The 20424-nt window shown below is 44.1% G+C and overlaps 1 protein-coding gene across 3 annotated transcripts in view; it reads right to left on the reverse strand.

Moving 5' to 3' along the window:
• The window catches only part of LOC140738594 (uncharacterized), a 156063-nt gene that overhangs the window by 3075 nt on the left and 132564 nt on the right, over positions 1–20424 (reverse strand). The window contains exon 31 of one of the 3 annotated variants that reach the window (XR_012101407.1): positions 11658–11767. The exons of the other annotated variants lie outside the window; for them this stretch is intronic. The gene's annotated coding sequence lies outside the window, so the exon portion shown is untranslated. The remainder of the gene's footprint in view (positions 1–11657; positions 11768–20424) is intronic. 3 annotated transcript variants of the gene reach the window in all.

Here is a 20424-nt window from a genome sequence, read left to right on the forward strand (position 1 = left end):
CAGTTTATTCTCTACTTCCACATCTGAATCAGCGCTCTCAGGTCCGGTATTTACAGCTGTGCACGGATAAAAGCTGGAAAACTCAGTGCAGGTGTAACACCCTCACCGGGCTCATATGCAAACATGGCTCATCAACTAACAGCCATGCAACTCAGTGGTGAGAGGGCCACCTTTCATAAACAATATACATCTAGGTTTGGTACGATTTGTGGTTCAACCAAACAGGAATGATGTGATGTTCTGATTAAAGAAACTTTGATTTGTATAAGTACCATCTGCACACAGTTATCAGGAGCCCAGAAATGACAGATCATATACCAGCATAAAATTATAAAGAAAGTAAATTGACCAAATTTCCAACTTTAACAAACAGTTACAGAAAAAAGGAAAAAAATAAAAGGGCTCATTACAGTTAAATAAGTCCAACGTGTACAAGACGTTGCTCACACTGGAGTAGTTGGGGTGTAATGGGGGGGATGGGCACACATTGGACCCACAGTCTATGTGAAAACACCCCCACATTCTGAATTCCCCTCAAAGACCACCTCAAACAAACTGGCTATTTCTCAGGAGTATTGGCCTTTTCTCCTTGGAGCCATTCATTGGCACAAACAACTTCTTTCAATGGGGACTCTCCTAACAGCATTCTGTAGCATTTTCCCCGTGCCCCACTCTGCAGCTCCCGCCAAAAAGACCCCAAACCAGACTACTGTCCTTCAGGAAAACATTCCCCACAACCCTCTAGGACCTTCTCTCACATTCCACAGTCCTGATTGGCTGACACACATACCAAAGTAGAACATGGCTCCTTATCTTTAGCTGAAGCCAAAGCACTTTCCAGTACGGCACACTGCTAATATAAGCTACCTCCTAGCATAGCATTAGCATATCTTAACAAGGGCTTTACACAAGCATCTATTGCTCAACAACTTACAATGACCTGTAAAACAAAAGCTCAAGGATAACATGTCCCAAGGAGACACCATATTGAATACGAGGAGAAAGCGGCATGCGGGCGCAGTCGGCATGTTATGCTCACCACAGTCCTGAGGAGACACCACATTGTGTGGAGGAACACAGTTTAAAAGAAACGAGTGAGTACAGTCGGCACATTTTATGCACCACAGTTCCCGACGATGCATTGGATTGTGGATAATTACACACCTCGTAAGGTCCAATAAAAAGTTAGGTTTAAGCAGGGTGGCCATTATGTGGAGCCAGGAGTTCAGGTTTGAGCTTATCGAGGCTTCGGTCAGGAGAGTTGTAGGCCGTAGGATTCTTTTTAATGTTATTCATTCTTTCTTAACTATTGCACAAAAAAGCAGTTGAGATATCAGACAAAATACTTGAGGCAGCCTTTCAGACCTGGTGTTACTTTAATTTAATTTTCTATTTTAAGTTTGATACACAATTTTCGATTAGGGCACATGGATAACAGAGCGACTATCTACATTCGCCAGATACTACTACAATACAGAGATCACCCAAAAACAAACCTCCACAAAGATCTGCTGGCTGAATTACGCGACGTCGGCTTGCTGAGGGGAACGGGCCTACAATCCTCGGACTTGCCTAATGCTGGGAGCCGGAGATGGAGATGTTGAAAGCGATGTGCGAGGAAGCAGAAGCGAGGTAAACGGGCAGGGGTCCCTGCCAGACTCAAAGCAAACCCTAGCCGGCCAGCTCTCCCGTCCATTCTGTTCTCCAATGTCCGCTCCCTGGACAATAAAATGGACTACATCCGACTCCAACGTAATACTTGGCGGGAGTACAGAGTTTGCTCTGTGTATGTCTTCACAGAGATATGGCTCACTGATGGGATTTCGGACGCTGCCATTCAGCTAGACGGGCTAGCTTTGTTTTGTTCGAACAGAGATGGAGCTGTCCCCGGTAAGGCTTGCGGTGGCGGTGTCTGTGTTTACATCGACACAGAATGGTGTAAGAACTCTGTGCTGGTTTCCAGACAGTGCTCATCGTTAGTGGAGTTTGTGGCAGTTCGATGCAAACCATTTTATTTGCCACGGGAATTCACCTCTGTTCTTATATTCGGTGTCTACATTCCCCCCCCCCCAGCGCTAATGCTAAGGAGGCGCTCTGTGAACTGTACGGGGCTATTAGCGAACTGCAGAACGCACATCCTGATGGTGTTTATTGTTGCCAGAGATTTTAACCACGTGAACCTTAAGTCAGTGTTCCCCAAATTCCATCAGTATGTGGACTTTGCAACGAGGGGGGAGAACGCGTTGGACCTGGTTTACACAAACATTCCTGACGCGTACCGGGCAGAGCCCCGCCCCCACCTTGGATACTCAGACCACATCTCTGTTATGCTAATCCCAGCATACAGACCGCTCGTCAGGCACTCCAGACCAGTTCAGAAGCAGGTGAAAACCTGGCCAGCAGGAGCCATCTCTGTTCTTCAAGACTGCTTTGAGAACACTGACTGGCACATGTTCAGGGAGGCTGCAACCGATGGCAACTCTACCAGCTTAGAAGGGTACACAGCATCAGTGACCAGCTACATCAGCAAGTGCATTGATGATGTTCCTCTGTCCAAGACCATCACTATACGTGCCAACCAGAAGCCATGGATGACCAGCAGAGGTGCGTGCGCTGCTGAGGACCCGTGACTCCGACTTCCGAGCAGGCAACAAGGCAGCTTTAACAACAGCAAGGGCCAGACTGTCCCGAGCCATCAGAGGGGCAAAGCGTGCACACGCCCAGCGAATCCACAGTTACTTTCAGGACAGCAGCAACACATGGCGCATGTGGAAGGGCATCCAGGACATCACCAATTACAAGACATCACCTGACTGTGCAGGTGATCCCTCCCTCCCAAATGCGCTGAATAACTTCTACGCCTGGTTTGAGGCGGAAAATGACGTGGCGGCAAGGAAGTCCACCCCTCCTGCGAATGACCAGGTGCTGTGTCTCTCCGTCGCCAACATGAGAAGAACCCTGTGCAGGGTCAACCCACAGAAGGCTGCTGGACCAGACAACATCCCTGGTAAAGTGCTCAGAGGATGTGCAGACCAGCTAGCAGATGTTCTCACTGACATCTTCAACATCTCCCTGAGCAGCGCCACCATTCCAACGTGCTTCAAGGCCGCCACCATCGTCCCCGTGCCGGAGAAGTCTTCAGTGTCCTGCCTAAATGGCTATCGTCCCGTTACACTTACATCCATCATCATGAAGTGTTTCGAGAGGCTCGTCAAGACCCTGCTGCACCCCTCACTGGATCCCCTGCAGTTTGCGTACCATCCCAACCACTCAACAGATGACGCCATTGCCACCACCCTCCACCTGGCCCTAACCCACCTGAACAAAAAAGACACATACGTTCGGATGCTGTTCAGACTTTAGTTCAGCATTCAACACAATCATCCCTCAGAAACTGATTGGAAAGCTGAGCCTATTGGGCCTGAACAGCTCCCTCTGCAACTGGATCCTAGACTTCCTGACTGGGAGATCTCAGTCGTCCGGATCGGGAGCAGCATCTCCAACACCATCACACTGAGCACGGGGGCTCCCCAGGGCTGTGTGCTCAGTCCACTGCTGTTCACTCTGCTGACCCATGACTGTGCTGCAACACACAGCTCGATCCACATCATCAAGTTCGCCGATGACACGACCATGGTGAGTCTCATCAGCAAGAACGACGAGTCAGCTTACAGAGAGGAGGTGCAGCGGTTAACGGACTGGTGCAGAGCCAACAACTTGTCTCTTAATGTGAACAAAACAAAAGAGATGGTTGTTGACTTCCGGAGGGCACGGAGCGACCACTCCCCGCTGAACATCGACGGCTCCTCGGTAGAGATCGTAAAGAGCACCAAATTTCTTGGTGTTCACCTGACGGAGAATCTCACCTGGTCCCTCAACACCAGCTCCATAGCAAAGAAAGCCCAGCAGTGTCTCTACTTTTTGCGAAGGCTGAGTAAAGTCCACCTCCCACCCCCCCACCCTCATCACATTCTACAGGGGTTGTATTGAGAGCATCCTGAGCAACTGCATCACTGCCTGGTTCGGAAATTGCATCATCTCGGATCGAAAGACCCTGCAGCGAATAGTGAGGTCAGCTGAGAAAATCATCGGGGTCTCTCTTCCCGCCATCACAGACATTTACACTACACGCTGCACCCGCAAAGGAAACAGCATTATGAAGGACCCCATGCACCCCTCATACAATCTCTTCTCCCTCCTGCCGTCTGGGAAAAGGCTCCGAAGCATTCGGGCTCTTACGACCAGAGTATATAACAGTTTCTTCCCCAAGCTATCAGACTCCTCAATACCCGAAGCCTGGACTGACACCTTGCCCTACAGTCCTGTTTATTATTTATTGTAATGCCTGCACTGTTTTTGTGCACTTTATGCAGTCCAGTGTAGGTCTGTGGTCTAGTATAGCTTTCTCTGTGTTTTTTTTAAATTACGTAGTCCAGTCTAGTTTTTTGTACTGTGTCATGTAAACCATGGTCCTGAAAAACATCGTCTCACTTTTACTATGCACTGTACCAGCAGTTATGGTCAAAATGACAATAAAAGTTTACTTGACTTGACTTGACATGCTCCTCTTGCAGAATGTGAGGCGGCAGGGAGACTTCAAGTGTCCCTGACAACTACACATGAAAGAAGTTCATCCAGCTGCAGCTAACAGTGTTAAGGAGGTAGAGCTGGAACTGAAACTGGATGTACACCAGATCATTCGGGACGCTGAGGGGGTGACAGACAGGACTTCCAGGGAGGTTGTTACACACAAGGTGAAGACCACAGGTAACTGGGAGACCATCAGCAGAGGGAAAGGAGTTAAGGAGCCAGTGCAAAGTACTCTTCTGGCCAATCCCAACAACAGCTGTAACGCCTTGGATACTGTCAGGGGAGAATGACCTAGCAGAGGAAAGCCACAGCAGTCAGGTCTCTGGCATTGAGCCTGGCTCTGTGGCGCAGAAGGGAAGGGAAAAGAAGAAGAGAGCTGTAGTGATAGGGGATTCATTGGTTCGGCAAACAGAAAGCAGGCTCTGTGGAGGAGAATGAGATTCCAGATGGTCTAGTACCTCCAGGGTGCCAGGATCAGGGACATCTCAGATTGAATCCACAGCCAGATTGAGAGAGTGAGCAGCCTGAGGCTGTGCTCCATGTCAGTATCAATGACATGGATAGGATGGATGAAAAGGCCCTGCTAAGTGAGTTCAGGGGGTTAGGTGCTAAGTTAAAGGACAGAACCTTCAGGATTGCTACCTGTGCATGTGCCAGTGAGGGGAGCAATAGAAAGATCATACAGATAAACACATAGTTAAGGTGTTGATGTAGGAGGGAGGGCTACACATTTTTGGATCATTGGACTCTCATAGAGTCATAGAAAAGTACAATATAGAAACAGGCCCTTCAGCCCATCTAGTCCATGCTGAACCATTTGAACTGTTTACTCCCATCAACCTGCACTCGGAACAAAGCCTTTCATATCCCTACCATCCATATGCCTATCCAAACGTCCCTTAAATGTTGAAATCGAGCTTGCATGCACCACTTGTGCTAGCAGCTTGCTCCACACTTTCATGACCCTCACAGTGAAGAAGTTTCCTGTCATGTTTTGCTTAAGCTTTTCATCCTTCACAACACATGACTTCTGGTTCTACTACCATCCAACCTCAGTGGAAAAAGCCTGCTTGCATTTACCCTATCTAAATACCTCAGAATTTTGTATACCTCTATCAAATCTCCTCTCTACCCTCTACATTCTAAGAACATAGAACATATACATCATAGAAAACCTACAGCACAATACATGCCCTTTGGCCCACAAAGTTGTACCAAACATGTCTCTACTTTAGAAATTACTAGGCTTACTTAAAGCCCACTATTTTACTAAGCTCCACGTACCTATCTAAAAGTCTCTTAAAAGACCCTATCGTATCTGCCTCCACCACTGTTGCCAGCAGCCCATTCCACACACGCACCACTCTCTGAGTAAAAAACTTACCCCTGACATCTCCTCTGTACCTACTCCCAAGCACCTTAAACAGGTGTCCTCTTGTAGCAACCATTTCAACCCTGGGAAAAAACCTCTGACTATCCACACAATCAACGCCTCTCATCATCTTATACATCTCCATCAGGTCACCTCTCGTCATCTGTCGCTCCAAGGAGAAAAGGCCGAGTTCACTCAACCTATTCTCATAAGGCATGCTCCCCAATCCAGGCAACATCCCTGTAAATCTCCTCTGCACCCTTTCTATGGCTTCCACATCCTTCCTGTAGTGAGGTGACTAGAACTGAGCACAATACTCCAAGTGTGGTCTGACCAGGGTCCTATATAGCTGCAACATTACCTCTTGGCTCCTAAATTCAATTCCACGATTGATGAAGGTCAATACACCATATGCCTTCTTAACCACAGAGTCAACCTGCACAGCTACTTTGAGTGTCCTATGGACTCGGACCCCAAGATCCCTCTGATCCTCCACACTGCCAAGAGTCTTACCATTAATACTATATTCTGCCATCATACTTGACCTACCAAAATGAACCAATTCACACTTATCTGGGTTCAACTCCATCTGCCACTTCTCAGCCCAGTTTTGCATCCTATCAATGTCCTGCTGTAACCTCCGACAGCCCTCCACAACACCTCCAACCTTTGTGTCATCAGCAAACTTACTAACCCACCTCTCCACTTCCTCATACAGGTCATTTCTAAAAATCACAAAGAGTAAGGGTCCCAGAACAGATCACTGAGGCACACCACCACTGGTCACCGACCTCCATGCAGAATATAACCCGTCTACAACCATTCTTTGTCTTCTGTGGGCAAGCCAGTTCTGGATCTACAAAGCCATGACCCCTTGGATACCATGCCTACTTACTTTCTCATTTTCAATCTTTTTATTGATTTTCCAGTAAAAAAATACACAAATCAGAGGAGGATTAGCAAACAGATAATACAAAAGATGTATAAACAGCAAAAAAAGGTATATATTGTCAAAATCAGATAGGTATAATGTTGTGCTGTTATATATACAATTTAATCAAGAAACCACAACTTCTCTTAACAAATCGTAAAAAAAAAGATTGGAAATTTTATTTAATAAAGGGAAAAAACCCACTAAACTAAACTGGAACAAAAAAAATAAATAAATAAAAGATAAGCCTTGCATGGGGTAACTTATCAAATGCCTTGCTTAAGTCCATATGCAATACATCTACTGCTCTTCCTTCATCAATGTGTTTAGTCACATCCTCAAAAAATTCAATCAGACTCATAAGGCATGACCTGCCCTTGACAAAGCCATGCTGACTACTCCCTATCATATTATACCTCTCCAAATGTTCATAAATCTTGCCTCTCAGGATCTTCTCCATCAATTTACCAACCACTGAGGTAAGACTCACTGGTCTATAATTTCCTAGGCTATCTCTACTCACTTTCTTGAAAAAAGAAACAACATGCACAACCCTCCAATTCTCTGGAATCTCTCCCATCCCCATTGATGATGCAAAGATTATTGCATGAGGCTCAGCAATCTACCTCGCCTCCCACAGTAGCCTGGGGTACATCTCACCCGGTCCCAACGACTTTTCCAATTTGAAATTTTCCAAAAGCTCCAGCACATCCTCTTTCTTAAAGTCTACATGCTCAAGCTTTTCAATCGGCTGCGAGTCATCACTACAATCACCAAGATCCTTTTCCATAGTGAATACTGAAGTAAAGTATTCATTAAGTACCTCTGCTATTTCCTCCGGTTCCATACACACTTTCCCACTGTCACACTCCTATCTTTCACATATTATACTCTTGCTCTTCACATACTTGTAGAATACCTTGGAGTTTTCCTTAATCCTGCCTGCCAAGGCCTTCTCATGGCCCCTTCTTGCTCTCCTAATTTCCTTCTTAAGCTCCTTCCTAATAGCCTTATAATCTGCTGGATCTCTAACATTACCTAGCTCTCTGAACCTTATGTAAGCTTTTCTTTTCTTCTTGATTAGGTTTATTACAGCCTTTGTAAACCACAGTTCCTGTACCCTACCATAACTTCCCTGTATCATTGGAACATACATCAGGAAACATGTTCCCGATGTTGGGGGAGTCCAGGACCAGAGGCCACAGCTTAAGAATAAGGGGTAGGCCATTTAGAATAAAGTTCAGGAAAAACTTTTTCACCCAGAGAGTTGTGGATCTATGGAATGCTCTGCCTCAGAAGGCAGTGGAGGCCAATTCTCTGGATGCTTTCAAGAAAGAGTCAGACGATAGACAATAGGTGCAGGAGAAGGCCCTTCGGCCCTTCGAGCCAGCACCGCCATTCAATGTGATCATGGCTGATCATCTGCAATCAGTAACCCGTTCCTGCCTTCTCCCCATATCCCTTGATTCCGCTATCTTTAAGAGTTCTATCTAACTCTTTCCTGAAAGCATCCAGAGAATTGGCCTCCACTGCCTTCTGAGGCAGAGCATTCCACAGATCCACAACTCTCTGGGTGAAAAAGTTTTTCCTCAACTCTGTTCTAAATGGCCTACCCCTTATTCTTAAACTGTGGCCTCTGGTTCTGGACTCCCCCAACATCGGGAACACGTTTCCTGCCTCTAGCATGTCCAATCTCTTAATAATCATATGTTTCAATCAGATCCCCTCTCATCCTAAATTCCAGTGTATGCAAGCCCAGTCACTCCAATCTTTCAATATATGACAGTCCTGCCATCACGGGAATTAACTTCGTGAACCTACGCTGCACTCCCCCAATAGTAAGAATGTCCTTCCTCAAATTTGGAGACCAAAACTGAACACAATACTCCAGGTGGGGTCTCACCAGGGCCCTGTACAGCTGCAGAAGGACCTCTTTACTCCTATACTCAACTCCCCTTGTTACGAAGGCCAACATGCCATTAGCTTTCTTCACTGCCTGCTTACTTTCAGTGACCGATGAACAAGAACACCTAGATCTCGTTGTACTTCCCCTTTTCCTAACTTGACACCATTCAGATAGTAATCTGCCTTCCTGTTCTTGCCACCAAAGTGGATAACCTCACATTTATCCACATTAAATTGCACCTGTCATGCATCTGCCCACTCACTCAACCTGTCCAAGTCACCCTGCATTCTCCTAACACTCTCCTCATATTTCACACTGCCATCCAGCTCTGTGTCATCTGCAAATTTGCTAATGTTACTTTTAATCCCTTCATCTAAATCATTAATGTATATTGTAAATAGCTGCAGTCCCAGCACCGAGCCTTGCGGTACCCCACTATTCACTGCTGCCATTCTGAAAAGGACCCATTAATCCCTACTCTGTTTCCTGTCTGCCAACCAATTTTCTATCCATGTTAGTACCCTACCCCCAATACCATGTGCTCTAATTTTGCCCACTAATCTCCTATGTGGGACCTTATCAAAGGCTTTCTGAAAGTCCAGGTACACTACATCCACTGGCTCTCCCTTGTCCATTTTCATAGTTACATCCTCAAAAAATTCCAGAATATTAGACAAGCATGATTTCCCCTTCGTAAATCCATGGTGACTTGGACCCATCCTGTTACTGCTATCCAAATGTGACGTTACTTCATCTTTTATAATTGACTCTAGCATCTTCCCCACCATTGATGTCAGGCTAACTGGTCTATAATTCCCCATTTTCTCTCTCCCTCCTTTCTTAAAAAGTGGGATAACATTAGCTATCTTCCAATCCTCAGGAACTGATCCTGAATCTATAGAACATTGGAAAATGATTACCAAAATGCGTCCACTATTTCTAGAACCACCTCCTTAAGTACCCTGAGATGCAGACCATCAGGCCCTGGGGATTTATCAGACTTCAGTCCCATCAGTCTATCCAACACCATTTTCTGCCTAATGTGAATATCCTTCAGTTCCTCTGTTACCCTAGGTCCTCTGGCCACTGTTACATTTGGGAGATTGTGTCATCCCTAGTGAAGACAGATCCAAAGTACCTGTTCAACTCGTCTGCCATTTCCTTGTTTCCCATAATAAATTCACCCGTTTCTGCCTTCAAGGGCCCAACTTTGGTCTTAACTAATATTTTCCTCTTCGCATACCTAAATAAGTTTTTACTATCCTCCTTTATATTCTTGGCTAGAGCTCTTAAAGATAGCGGAGTCAAGGAATATGGTGAGAAGGCAGGAACAGGGTACAGATTGTGGATGATCAGCCATGATCACGTTGAAAGGCGGTGCTGGCTCGAAGGGCCGAATGGCCTGCTCCTGCACCTATTATCCCTATACAGAACTCCACACAAATATCCCCTGAATGTTTGCCACATTTCTTCCGTACTTTTCCCTGAGAACATCTGTTCCCAATATAAGCTTCCAATTTCCTGCCTGATAGCCTCATAATTCCCCTTACTCCAATTAAACGCTTTTCTAACTTGTCTGCTCCTATCTTTCTCCAATGCTTTTATAGAGGAAATAGAATTATGATCACTATCTCCAAAATGCTCTCCCACTGAGGGATCTGACACCTGAGCAGGTTCATTTCCCAATATCAAATCAAGTACAGTCTCTCCTCTTGTAGGCTTATCTTCAAATTGTGTCAAGAAACCTTCCTGAACACACCTAACAAACTCCACCCCACCTAAACCCCTTGCTCTAGGGAGATGCCAATCGATATTTGGGAAATTAAAATCTCCCATCATGACAACTGCTATTATTACATCTTCCTAGGATCTGTTTCCTTATCTGCTCCTCAATATCCCTGTTACTATTGTTATAAGGAATAAAGTCCTAACCTGTTCCATCTTTCTGTATAACCTCCAGACATGGCAACAGCCTTGTAAGTCTTCTCTGTACTCTTTCAAACTTTCTTGCATCTTTCCAGTAGGTAGGTGGCCAAAACTGCACACAATACTCAAAATTAGACCTCACCAACGTCTTATACAACTTCAACATAACATCCTATCTTCTGTACTCAATACATTGATTCATAAGAGCATACGACCATAAGATAGAGGAGCAGAAACAGGCCATTTGGCCCATCAAATCTGCTCCACCATTCAATCATGGGCTGATCCAATTCTTCCAGTCATCCCCACTCCCCTGCTTTCACCCCATACCCTTTGATGCCCTGGCTAATCAAGAACCTATCTATCTCTGCCTTAAATACACCCAATGACTTGGCCTCCACAGCCACTCATGGCAACAAATTCCACAGATTTACCACCCTCTGACTAAAGTAATTTCTCTGCATTCTTTTGTCCTAGAATCGCCTACCATGGAAATAACTTTGCCTTACCTAATCTGTTCAGGCTTTTAACATTCTGAATGTTTCAATGTGATCCCTCCCCTCATTCTCCTGAACTCCAGGGAATACAACCCAAGAGTTGCCAGATGTTCCTCATACGGTAACCCTTTCATTCCTGGAATCATTCTCGTAAAGGCCAATCTGCCAAAAACTTTCTTTATGAACCTATCTACCTGTGATGCCACTGTCAATGAATTATGTGCCAGTATTTCCAGATCCCTTGTTCTACCACACTCCTCAGTGCCCTACCATTCACCTTCCCTGGTTGCTCCTATTGAAATGTAATACCTTGAACTTGACTCCATTAAATTTCATCTGCCATTTTTCAGCGCATTTTTCCAGCTGGTCCAGATCCCACTGCAAGCCTTGATAGCCACTTATCCCCCAATCCTAGTGTCGTCTGCTGTTACGTACCCGTGGGTATCTTGTGACTGTCACATGACCATGATGTAGTTGAGGCTCTCCTGGGTCTTGTGATGGTGGAGTGATGTAATTTTCCCACCAGTGAGAGGTCATGCGATGGCCTGTTTCAACAGGTATAAAAGGAGAACGCATCGCTGTGACATAGGTCAGTTTGTGGTTTAATTCGTCAGTGACTCCGTTCTGTTGCATATTTGATTTTATGACACAATTTCATTTAAAATTGGAGTTTTAATATTTACTGTAAAAATTGTTGTGCCAGCAGTTCTGAAAAATCGCTGCCAGTTAAAGTCCAGTCGGAGAGTGAAGAATTATCAAAGTTCGGGAAGCTGAAAGGATAGAGAAAAGTTGGTGTTGTTGGCGGTAAAACAGGTTCAACCTTATTTAATCTTCATTCAGAAGGAATTAGTAACCTGCAATCCCAGATAGTCCCTGCTAAAGAGCAGAAAGGACTGGAGCAATGTTTCGCCAAGGAAAGGTCAGTGCCTTTAAGCCACTTTATTTCCTTCGCCGTAAATCCTTCGGGCAAGGCATACTTCGGCTGGGATCAGCAGTAACGTCACGTAAGAGAATTTATTACTTCAAGGAAAGTCTCTCCTAAATGACTGTGTAAATCATTTGGAGTTTTGCATCTACTACTTTAAAGAACTGAGTTCGCATTTCTCGTTTTAAGAACTGTTCGAGCTGCCATATAGCAGTCCACTTCCGGTTAAGTTAGTCATTTGTTTACTTTTGGGTTTTTTTGAGCAGTGTTTAATAAATCTTTTCTATGTTATAAAAAACCTGTCTCAATTCTATATTCATTGTTGCTGAATCGTAACATCTGCAAATTTACTCATCTAGTTAATCACATTATCATAAAGATCACCGATAGATGACAAACAGACCCAGCACCAGTCTCTGCGGCACTCCACTAGTCACAGACCTCCAGTCAGAAAGGCAACCATCTACAATGATGCTGGAATGTTTTCGAACACTGTAGAATTTTCTCTGTTTCTGCATAAATATTTTTGCTTAAATTTTGATGAAACACACGAGGCAACTCGTCAAGAGGAAAAAGGAAGCATATGTTAGATATAAGAAGCAGGAGGTAGGAGGGGCTTATGAGAAATATAGGGTAGCCAGGAGGGAGCTAAAGAAAGGACTTAGGAGAGCTCGAAGGGGGCATGAGAAGGCCTTGGCATGTAGAATTAAGGAGAACCCCAAGGCGTTCTATTCGTATGTGAAGAATAGGAGGATGACGAGAACGAAGGGACTGCTAAAGGATAAAGAGGGCAACATGTGCCTGGAGGCGGAGGAGGTTGGGGAGGTCCTAAATCAATACTTTGCTTCAGTATTCACAAGTGAAAAGGATCTTGATCAGGATGAGGTCGAAGTCGAGCGGGCCTGCACACGGGACAATGTGGAGATTAAGGAAGAAGTAGTGCTGGATCTTTTTAAAAACATTAAGATTGATAAATCCCCAGGGCTGGATATGATACACCCCAGGTTGTTGTGGGAATTGAGAGAAGAGGTTGCAGGAGCATTAGCTATGATCTTTGAATCCTCTTTGGCTTCAGGGGAAGTGCCGGAGGAATGGAGAATAGCAAATATAGTTCCCTTGTTTAAAAAAGGTAATAGGGAGAAACCTGGGAACTATAGACCGGTGAGTCTTACGTCGGTGGTATGCAAACTACTGAAAAGGATTCTTAAGGATAGGATCTACCAGCATTTGGAGAAGTACAGTCTACTCATGGATAGTCAACATGACTTTGTGAAGGGAAGATCGTGCCAAACGAGCCTGATTGAGTTTTTTGAAGAGGTAACAAAAGAAATTGATGAGGGTAGGGCAGTGGATGTGGTCTACATGGACTTTAGCAAAGCATTTGACAAGGTCCCTCAAGGGAGACTCATCCAGAAAGTCATGAGGCATGGGATAAGTGGAACCTTGGCTGTTTGGATAAAAAATTGGCTTAAAGGAAGAAAGCAGAGGGTAGTTGTGGAAGGAAAGTATTCTGCCTGGAGGTCAGTGACTAGTGGAGTGCCACAGGGATCTGTCCTGGGACCCCTGCTATTTGTGATTTTTATAAATGACCTGGATGTAGAGGTGGAAGGATAGGTGAGTAAGTTTGCAGATGATACGAAGATTGGAGGAGTTTTGGATGGAATTGTAGGTGGTCGAAGGTTACAAAAGGATATAGACAGGCTGCAGAGTTGGGCAGAAAAATGGCAGATGGAGTTCAATCCCGACAAGTGTGAGGTCATGCATTTTGGAAGGACAAACCAGAAGACTGAGTACAGGATTAATGGTCAGTTACTTAAGAGTGTGGATGAACAAAGGGACTTTGGGGTTCAAATCCATACATCCCTCAAGGTCGCTGCACAGGTTGATAGGGTAGTTAAGAAGGCCTATGGGTTCCTAGGTTTCATTAACAGGGGGATTGAGTTCAAGAGTAGAGAGGTCATGTTGCAACTCTACAAATCTCTGGTGAGACCGCACTTTAGAGTATTGTGTTCAATTCTGGTCACCTCATTATAGGAAGTATGGAAGCTATGGAGAGGGTGCAGAGGAGATTTACCAGGATGTTGCCTGGATTGGAGAACAAGTTAAATGAAGCAAGGTTAGCAGAGCTGGGACTTTTCTCTTTGGAGCGTAAAAGAATGAGAGGGGACTTGATAGAGGTCTACAAGATTATGAGAGGCATAGATAGGGTGGATAGTCAGTACCTGTTTCCCAGGGCACCAATAGCCAACACCAGAGGGCATAGGTACAAAATTAAGGGAGGGAAGTTTAGGGGAGACATCGGGGTAAGTTTTTTTTTACACAGAGGGTTGTGAGTGCCTGGAATGACTTGCCAGGGATGGTGGTGGAGGCTAAAACATTAGGGGTATTTAAGAGCAATACGAGCGAATCTGCAGATGCTGGAAATAAATAAAAACACAAAATGTTGGCAGAACACAGCAGGCCAGACAGCATCTATGGGAGGAGGTAGTGACAATGTTTCGGGCCGAAACCCTTCATCAGGAGTCAGGGCCTCTTGAACAGGCACATGGATGAAAGAAAAATGGAGGGTTATGGGGTAGTGTGGGTTTAGTACTTTTTTTTAAGGATTATATGGGTCGACACAACATGGAGGGCTGAAGGGCCTGTACTGTGCTGTAGTGTTCTATGGTTCTATGGTAAATATGACCTAAAAGGTGATCAGACCTTCGCATAATCCTAAAGCTAGGTAAAGAGTACCCAATTAAATAAATAACGTAAAAATATTATACAGTCGCCAAAGTGTTATAGGAAAATCATTTTGTTCATTATGGCTTCCCAAGGATACACAGTGATCAGGGAAGGGATTTTTGAGAGTCAGCTCATACATAGGTTACTGAGTTTGTTTGGAGTCGTAAAGCAAAGGACCATGCCCTATCATCCTAAGGGTGATCCCCAGCCTGAAAGGTTCAACCAGACATGCCTGGAATCCTGAATATAAGCAAAAAGACAAATGGAGTCAGCAACACACACAAAATGCTGGTGGAACGCAGCAGGCCAGGCAGCATCTATACGACAAAGGGTCTCAGCCCGAAACATCGACAGTGCTTCTCCCTATAGATGCTGCCTGGCCTGTTGCGTTCCACCAGCATTTTGAGTGTGTTGTTTGAATTTCCAGCATCTGCAGATTTCCTCATATTTGCTTTTTAAATGGAGTCAGCATATTGGGTGTCTATGCCTTATGTAGCAGAGAGCAAGATGGCAAATGTGCCAGTATTCTGGGTGAAGTCAGAAGATGGGAATGGCTCTGTCAAAATTCTCTATCGAAAGCACCTTTTACACCTAGGGCAGGAGGTACGTGTTAACCCAGAGCCTGACATGGACTCTACACTTAGGGGAACTCTTGCACAAGGAGCAGAACAAAAAGGCAATCAGTGGAAAGACCTGAAAATGACCTAACCACTGGATGCCACATGGACTCAAGAGGATGCAGAAATGGGGTTGTTGTATATGTTGCCCAATACAAATTTACCAAGAATTGATGTATAGACTCCCGAATCTCCCACCCTGAGATGTAGTGGTGGGAGGTGTGGGGGGGAAACCAGCAGTGGACAGGCAGACACGATGCTGGACAGTGAAGGAAAGCTGGGCTCCAATGTAAGTGGGGATGAAGCTGAACTAAGTCAGGTAACTGGGAGACATGAGTAGCCAGAAGGCACAAGTGATGGACAGAGGGAGGCATCTCCCAGTAAACAGGAAAGATGTCAAGGAGTGCTTGAGGCTGAAGATGAGATAAGAAGGTCACAGAGAGTCAGGAAACCCCCATATAGGCTGGCATATGACGCACTGAGAAAACAGAATATTGCGTCTATCCCCATAGCAAGATATGTTACTACTGTTTACAAATTAGTTGGGGGTCCTGAATCATGAAATTCCTCTGAATACTGGGTTATTAACAATGGTTTGATAAATTTCAAAGTCATGAGGACATGACTATTTTTGTTGAGGGGACAATGTAATACCCTGGTTAAGATCTTTACTGCTAATGCAGTAGGTTATTTAATTCAGCAGCTTTCTGTCCTGCTGATAGTTTTTGGGTTTTGGCTAAAGATAAAGGGCTATGATGTTCAACTTAGGCATGTCATGTCAGCTAATCAGGATGGTGGAATTGGGAGAAGGTTTCAAAGAAAGCTGGGCGAAAGGAATTTTGTGACGGACACTGATGGATTTCGGGGACTTTTTAGTGGAAGCTGGTGAGAGGAGAAGATCGGGAGAGACAGCCATAGGATTTGAAATGATGGGAAGACATGATTACAAGGAGTGTTTTGTAAGTCGAAAGAATCCAAGATGGAAAGTTCTACCACTTACCGGTAACAGTCACACCCAGCTTTTGAATGATACAAGCTCCAACACTGTGCATATTTAGACTGGTTTAATTGTAATGGACTCTTTTAATTGTTTTCTTTTCCTTTTAATAACTGGTTGATAAAGCTGAAATTAGTAAATACACTTTCTTTAAAATTGTATGCAGGGTACAATCTGTTATTTCTTGCCAATGGAAAACTGCATTTGGAAGTATATCCTGCTGAGATCCTCCAGCATTTTGTGTGTGTTGCTTGGATTTCCAGTATCTGCAGATTTTCTCTTGTTAGTATTTACATAGCGTTCACGAACAATCTGCTAGAGGTCTGTGAGAAGGTCTGAGTGACATTGCTATTACAAAGGAAAAAGTGCTAGGCAAACTCAAAGGTAGATGAGTCGACTGGACTAGATGGACTACATCCCAGAGTCTGGAGGAACTCAGCAGGTCGGGCAGCATCCATTGAAATAAGCAGCCAAAGTTTTGGGCCAAGACCCTTCGTCAGGACTGAAGGAGGGGGCAGGGGCCCTATAAAGAAGGTGGGGGTAGGGGGGAAGATGCCAGGTGAAAAACCAATCAGAGGAAAGATCAAGGGGTGGGGGAGGGGAAGCGGGGGGGGGGGGATAGGCAGGAAAGGTGAAGAAGGAATGTAAGGGGAAAGCACTATGGGTAGTAGAAGAAGGCAGAATCATGAGAAGTGATTGGTAACTGGAAAAGAAGGCAGAGTGAAAGTGGGAAGGGGGAAAGGGAGAGGGAGGGAATTACCGGAAGTTGGAGAATTTGATGTTGATACCAAGGGGCTGGAGACTACCCAGACGGTATATGAGGTGTTGCTCCTCCAACCTGAGTTTGGCCTCATCATGGCAGTAGAGGAGGCCATGTATGGACATATCTGAATGGGAATGTGAAGCAGAGTTGAAGTGGGTGGCAACCTGGAGATCCTGTCTGTTGTGGCAGACGGAGCGGAGGTGCTCGACGAAGCGGTCCCCCAATATGCGTCAGGTCTCATTGATGTAGAGGAGGCCGCACCTGGAGCACCAGATGCAATAGATGACCCCAAAAGACTCACAAGTGAAGTGTTGCCTCACCTGGAAGGACTGTTTGGGGCCCTGAATGGTGGTAAGAGAGGAGGTGTAGGGACAGGTGTAGCATTTACGCTTGCAGGGATAAGTACCAGGTGGGAGTTCTGTGGGGAGGGACATGTAGACGAGGCAGTCATGGAGGAAATGATCCCTGCGAAAAGCAGAGAGAGGTAGAGAGGGTATGCTTAGTGGTGGGGTGCTGTTGAAGGTGGCGTAAGTTGAGGAGGATAATATGCTGGATCCGGAGGCTGGTGGGGTGGTAGGTGAGGACAAGGGGAACTTGGTCCCTGTTGTGGTGTCGGGAGGATAGGGTGAGGGCCGAAGTGCGGAAAATGGAGGCAATGCGGGTGAGGGCAACCAGTTTATACTTAGATATTCCTTTCAGCCGTGGTGTCGGCTACTCGTTTTCCATTTAGTCAAAAGCCCTGTATGGCGTAACGTTTATTGATTTCCTTTCCCTTAAAACCCTATTCGGGGGGACGTCACGTGATGACGTAGGATCGAGACGCTGGAACCCAGCTCTCCCGTAAAAAGTTAATAAATTAATGTCTAAATGAAGAAAAGTTAGTCAGTATCTTCTAAAAGTTACTTATAAACTACTCCGGACTGTGTCAAGCAATGCCTCAAAGAAGGAAGATGAAGAAAACTACGTAATACCGGGAAGATTACGCAAGTTGGAACAAGAGCGGGGCCCACGTCTGCCGAGGAACCGCGGTCTCAGGTACGTTGTGCCACCGGCGAGGCGGAACAAGAGACCGCGGCAACAATGGCCATTCCTAAAGGGAAGGGTCATCGTGAATTGCGCAAACCCGAAGGACGGAGCATGCGCAAACGGGAGCAACAAGAACTACAAAGCCCAGCTACCACTGCAACTGAAAGTGATAGTGAATCGGAGGGAGAGTCAAGTGTCTCGGAAGGATCAGATGAAGAAGAAGCTAAAAGTCCTTCTAGAAATATAGAAAAGACTTTGAGGCAAATAATGCGTAAATTAGACACATTAAAAATAATTAAAAATAATCAAAAAAGACTCGAAAAAAAATGACCAAAATGGAGATTATGCTTGATAAAATGACAAAGAGACAGGAAAAAATGGAAAAAAGAATTACGGACTTGGAAACTACAACGGAGGACATGGTTGAAAGAATGGACAAAATAGAAAATGAAAATGCTGCTTGGGCATCAGAAAGAAAACAATTTATGGAACAAATTGATAAGCTTGAAAATTTCAGTAGACGAAATAATATTAAAATTGTTGGACTTAAAGAAGATATAGAAGGAGAAGATCCAATAAATTTCTTTCAAAAATGGATCCCTGAAAAGTTGGAAATGGAAGGAGAAATTCCAATTGAGATCGAAAGGGCTCATAGATCCTTAAGGCCAAGACCTCGAGCTGATCAAAACCCACAATCAATTTTGATAAAATGCTTACGATACCAAGACAAAGAAAAGATCCTGAAGGCTGCTGCCCAAAGTGCCAAAAATAGAAACGGGCCATTGATGATAGCAGGAAAACCAGTTCTTTTTTATCCTGATATAAGTTACAACCTGTTGAAGAGGAAGAAGGAATTTAACCCAGTGAAAAAAGCCTTATGGGTAAAGGGTTACAAATTTACAATGCGTCATCCAGCAACACTGATAATTTTTTGGAGGAAGGAAAAAATTTTTTTCCCGATTATCGAAAAGCGGAGGAGTTTGTACAAGATCTTCCATCTATTCGCTATGAAGATAGACCCAACGAACAGAAGTGATGGACATTTATGGATATTATAGAAAAGAGGAGCAAAATTTTAGAAATACTAAATGAGAATGTTATTTCTTTTTTTTTCTCTTCTTATACATATACGTTTTTGTGTTGCGGGGGGGCTGGGGAGCTTTGGATCGGTTACTGCAGGATTCACGTGTGTAATCATGGCGGTTGCCATGACCCGTACAGCAGAGGGGGGTAATGTTGTGTTATTTTTCCACAACATTAGTAGGGGGGTATTTTGTTTTTTTCTTTATATTTTAATTTTCTTCTATCTTTTAGCCTGGATGATTGGTGGGGACACACATAGCAACACGGAGATTTTTATAAAGATTTCCCAAGATACCACGAAAGTGGAAAGATTAGGTATTATTATAGATTGGAATAATATAATAAAAAAAATAATGACTAATCTACTAAACTTTTTAAGTTTTAATGTTAATGGGCTTAATGGGCCAGTAAAAAGAAAAAGAATTTTAACATATATTAAAAAAATGAAAACAGATATAGCTTTTTTACAAGAAACTCATTTAACAGACACAGAACACCAGAAATTAAAAAGAGACTGGGTTGGAAATGTTATTGCAGCTTCATTTAATTCAAAGGTGAGAGGAGTTGCAATTTTGGTTAACAAAAATCTACCAATTAAAATACAAAACATATTAATTGATTCGGCGGGGAGATATCTAATTATACACTGTCAAATTTTTTCAGAACTATGGACCCTTATGAACATTTATGCACCAAATGAAAATGATGTAAAATTCATACAGGAGGTCTTTTTGAATTTGGCCAACGCACATGATAAAATATTAATAGGTGGAGATTTTAATTTTTGTCTAGATCCAGCTTTAGATAGATCAACAAAGGTTGTTACAAAATCAAAAGCAGTAAAATTAACTCTATCATTGATGAAAGACTTAAATCTGATTGATATATGGAGAAGAATTAATCCAAAAGAAAGAGATTATTCATTTTATTCAAATAGACATAAAACATACTCAAGGATAGACTTTTTCCTATTATCAACAAATATTCAAGATAGAGTGAAAAATGTGGAATATAAAGCAAGAATACTGTCAGATCATTCTCCTTTAATAATGACAATGATAATG

Source organism: Hemitrygon akajei, chromosome 2, assembly GCF_048418815.1.
Source record: "Hemitrygon akajei chromosome 2, sHemAka1.3, whole genome shotgun sequence".
Lineage (NCBI taxonomy): Eukaryota > Metazoa > Chordata > Chondrichthyes > Myliobatiformes > Dasyatidae > Hemitrygon > Hemitrygon akajei.